The sequence below is a fragment of the Vipera berus genome (genome assembly GCF_964194415.1).
Source record: "Vipera berus genome assembly, chromosome: Z".
NCBI lineage: Eukaryota > Metazoa > Chordata > Lepidosauria > Squamata > Viperidae > Vipera > Vipera berus.
In genome coordinates this window covers 20,946,177-20,951,544 of record NC_138205.1, presented here as the reverse complement: position 1 = coordinate 20,951,544, position 5,368 = coordinate 20,946,177, and positions in this window count along the sequence as shown.

Here is a 5,368-nt window from a genome sequence, read left to right as displayed (position 1 = left end):
CTTTAAAATGAACAACAGGGGGAAAAATCACTTCCTTATCATATGACTTTCCCTCCCCCGCCCCGCCCCGCCTTTTCCGCCCCTGCCTCGCGCGCTGCCACTTTAAGAGAGGCCGAGGGGGGAGGGAGGTTGCCTCTACGACAAGCCAATAGAATGGGCCCTTTCATCGGACGAAGCCATGAAAAGCGGCAGCTTCCGTTGCGCTTGTTATCGGCCCTGGCGCAGGCTCCTCCTACTTCTCCCCCTCGCTCATTGGGTGTTCTGTCTTTGTTCGTTGTTATGGTTACGGAGTACTGCTTTTGCCCAGCGCGGTTTCCTTACCTCGCGCTGTCTCCCTGATTATTCTGTGCGCCCAAATTTACAAAATGTCACATTTAATCTTTTAATTACCAGTTTTTGCCCGAGCTCTCTCCGTTATCACACTTCTCTCAAAAGTTATAGAGCCATCTCACTCATCTTAAATTTTATTTATTTATTTATTTGATTTGATTTGTATACCGCCCTTCTCCCGAAGGACTCAGGGCGGTGAACAGGGACATAAATACCAAAATACAGAAATTAAAAACAAATTAAACCCTAGTGCCCAAATGCAGAAAATAAATTACATTAATGGCATGGTTTGGCAAGTCCCAATTTTAAAAGAGGAGGAGGTGGAGGTGAGGTGAGAGAACAAATTGTTTAGTACAGGTAGACCTTGATTTACAACAGTTCATTTAGTGACGGTTCAAATTTACAACGGCACTGAAAAAAAGTGACTGTTTTTCCACACTTACAACCACTGAAGCAGCCCCATGGTCACATGATCAAAATTCAGACGCTTGGCAACCAGTTCAGACACTTGGCAATCAATTCATCTTTATGACTGGTTGCAGTGTCCCAGGGTCATGTGGTCACCTTTTGTGACCTGACAAGCAAAGTCAATGGGGAAGCCAGATTCACTTAACCACCGTGATACTAGTACTGCTACTATTAATAATAATAATAGAATTGGAAGGGACCTTGGAGGTCTTCTAGTCCAGCCCCCTGCTCAGGCAGGAAATCCTATACCTATACCATTTCAGACAAATGGTTGTCCAGTCCCTTCTTAAAAATTTCCAGTGTTAGACCATTCACAACTTCTGGAGGCAGGTTGTTCCATTGATTAATTGTTTTGTCAGGAAATTTCTCCTTAGTTCTTGGTTACTACCTGAACTTGCAGTGATTCACTTAACAACTGTGGTAAGGAAGGTTGTAAAATGGGGCAAAACTCACTTAACAAATGTCTCACTTAGCAACAGAAATTTTGAGCTCAATTTCAGTCGTAAGTCAAGGACTACCTATATAGCTGGAGCCTTACAATTTACAATTATTGTAAATCTTCTGTTGGACTAATAAAGATACAGACTTAGCATCAATGTTAGTTAATTTGGCAATAGAAGCATGCCCCATGTAGTGCCCCAAGGCTGCTGTTTAACCATTTCCAGCTGTTGGTTACATAAAACTAAACCATTGTGGTATCACTAATCTTAATTGATACAAAAATCTGTTCGTGGAAGGTTATGTCACTTAAGTATATAGCCCTATGCAGATTTATTCAAGTTGTGAGCACAGAGTCAAGGTTTCTTAGGTATTAATGAGAGTTTTCATAATTATTTTTGTGATATCCCCCTTCAAACCCAATTTTTTTTATTTCAGATTTGCAGCCTAAAATCACATGCTAAAGTATATACAGTACTTTGTTTTACAAAGCACAACTGCTGGATAACAATAGCAAACCCAAACAAATTATATTGTGGTTTAACATTATGTTCTTATATAATACTATGAAATAATGGCTGGGCTCATACAACTCATAGCTACCTGTGCTTAACTATGATGTTTCTACTCAAGCCATTTTTCTGCATTTGCATAATACAATTATAAAGTAGCCAACCTGGGTTTCCAGAAAACACTAAACATGATAGTTAATGTGATTTAACGTCATATGAATACAACCAATTTGGCTCTATCATGGCCACAATGATTTTTAATCATGGCTTATAGTTTAGCTAGTTTTTTGAACATATCTCAAGCATAATGCAGCTATCATCACTTGCTATTAGCTAGGTTGGAGATGGTGGCTACACATTGTTTAAAGCCCCATTCTTGCAGTAAGATATTGCAGATTTCTTGTGAATTGTCTTTCTTATAAAAGTGTTGTACACAATCACAAATTTCTTTCTCCCTTTTTGAAAGGTAGCTTACTGAGTTAAATTGCTCTAATTCAGACATGTCAAACACAAGGCCTGGGGGCCAGATCCGGCCGGCAAAGTGCTTTCATGTGGCCCGCGAAGCCATCCTGGAAACAGTGAGGGAACAGCCCCCACTGCCTTGGCCCTGGCCCAGAGACCCTCCTTCTGCCAGAGACCCTCAGATCTGGCCACACCCACCCAGTAGGCCATACACACTTTAGCCACACCCACCCCGTAGGCCACGCCCACCCAGGCCACACCCACCCGGCCCCCTGAGGGCAACTGCAATGCTGATGCGGCCCTCAATGAAATTGAGTTTGACACCCCTGCTCTAATTGAAAACCTGTAAAATGGGTATGGGTACTGTAGTCCTGGACTTAACAATTGGTCACTCAGCAACTGCATCAGAACAGGTACTTTAAGGCCCATAAAGCACTTTCTGCCAATATAAAATGTGCAAGCCCTCCCCCCATGCCCCCATGACATAATTAACCTACCAATTAACCTGCTGGAGTCACAGAACTATTTAAAAGCCATATACACTGAGAAGTTCTCTAGATGTATTTACATGATGCTGTTAGATGTACAAGTTAGGTAAAAAAGATTAAATTGTTAAAAAGTGGAGTATTTATGGAAATAGGCAAGATAAAGCTATAAGCATTCCATAGCATTGTGTCTCTATCATCTGTCTGTCCGTCCATCCTTCCATCCATCCATCCAAACCCTCATTCCTAGAACCTTTCACTGGGGAAAACCCTGCATCACAGGGCAACAATTTTTGAACCAAGATACTTCAAATGAGCTAACTTACAGTATGCATCCAAAATACAGGACCTATAACTCCCATGGAACTGAAACTTGGCAACCTCAGTGGTACCTCGGAACTCATTGTTAATTGGTTATGGGAGGTGCAATGAGTACCAAAAACAATGAGTACCATTTTTTTCCTGTAAGGAATAATGTAGTTAAAAGGCAGCCAACACCAACAGATTCTAGCTAGTGTGCTCAGTACCAAACAAACGATGAGTCCTGGGATAAAATGTTCATGTCAAAATGTATTGAGCAGTTGCGTACCAAGGTACCACTGCATTGTAAAACATTTTGACATAAAAATTATCAAAAAGCAGTTTGTGACATAATACAAAACATCATAAAACATTTCCTGTGTTGTTGTTTGGTTGTATTATTCAGTTCAACATGGGCTACATTCAAGGCAGATACCTCTCTGAGCATCTCCCTGAATTTTTAAGTTTTCAAGTACATTAGAAGCTCTGCCATTGTTGAAGGCATTGAGGGTAAGGAAATATCTCTGAAATGATGAATCTTAAACCAAGGGGGTCACAGGTAGTCTAGTCCACTCCAGCCTTTTTGTGCCACTCAACCTAAAACCTAAAAACAAGTCTTCTGCCATCAGCTGACTTGAGGAGGTATGGCTTGTGGTAGAGTTAGGAAATACATTTTATTTACTGTTCCTATGTTATCTGTGGATATATTTATCTATTTAATGATTTACAAGACTATATTCTTTAGGGGATCAATGTCCTTTTTCATTGGTAAGACTGTAATCTTGTTTTATCCAATTGTAGGTCCTATGAGCTCAATAGTGTAAATGCTGGCATAAATGAATTTCTATTTCAACTTACTGTATGAAGAGCTTTGTATCTAACTAGAATTTGCTTGAAGACAAGCAAAAATGCTCTCCAGCACCCATTTTGCTGCTGAATTATTTCTTCCAGGACATTTTATTTGCCCAAGAGAAAGGAATCCAGGACAGATGAAGACAAAAGGAGATTCCTGCAGAACTCTTTAAGTGTTTGGGTTCTTAGTGTATTCGCTGTGGTTTACAGTGCTCCAAATTATGATTTAAAAGTCAAAAATAAAATTGCTAAGTAAACAAAAAAAAACCATTATTTATCAGTGTGAATGTCCCACAAGAGAAAAAAAATAGGAAAGGTTTTTTGGCTTGGATTACGTACAATTTTGGAATATGTTATTTTTCAACATCAATGGTATTAGAAGCTGTTCATAAATTAAAACCTTGTCTACGTGCAAAGTATGATTTCCCTGTCTTTAAAAATGTCAGCTGCTTTAATGAAGAACACAATACCAATTTCTATGTGCATACATTTTGAGCATAAGCAGTTTCTTCCAAGTTGGTATTCTCCACATGACCTATTGGAGGCCAGCACCTAATCAGCACTATTGACAAATATCGGGATTCAGTGAGTAAACTGGAAAAAAGCCAACATTATGGTAAAAACACTTCCATAGTGTTGTCAAGAAAAACACAAGTGTATACCCTTGGAGTCACTGGGATTTTAGCTCTACACAATGAGACTTGATATATTCTCCAGTTGTGTTGGACTCCAAATCACCATGCTTGGAGATTATGAGAAATTCAAAGTAACAGAGAGCACCTAAATATGATATGCATCTGTTTATCCAAGACAGCAAAGTTAGATCTACCCAGCAATTTGGCAAAGATGGAAGTCCACAATTTTCTAATTGATGTGACTCTACTTAGGAAACCTTAGGATGTTAATACCATGGAAAGTAAGAAAATATAATACAGTATTGGGATTGTTTTTCATATTATGATTGTCAGGACAGCCAAATGTTTAGACCAGATCTGGCATTTTTGTCTGCCTATCGAGTCCTTCCCAAGGGATAGGCAGATGTTGTGTAATAATATTAAAATATTGACAGGATGTAAGCTGTTCCAAGGGACGCGGTGGCTCAGTGGGTTAGGATGCTGAGCTTGTCGATCAGATGGTCGACAGTTTGGCGGGTTGAATCCCGAGTGCCGCGTAACAGAGTGAGCGCCTGTTATTCGTCCCAGCTTCTGCCAACCTAGCAGTTCGAAAGCACGTAAAAATGCAAGTAGAAAAATAGGGACCACTACGGTGGGAAGGTAACAGTGTTCTGTGCGCCTTTGGCATCTAGTCATGCCGGCCACATGACCACAGAGACATCCTCGGACAAGCGCTGGCTTTTTGGCTTTGAAACAGAGATAAGCACCGGCCCCTAGAGTTGGAAATGATTAGCACGCATGTGCGGGGGAACCTTTACCTTTACCTAAGCTGTTCCAAGTAAAGCTGCTGTTTGCAATTGACTGGTGATTTCGTTAATACCGATAGCGTTCAAGCAGTGTTCCTGAT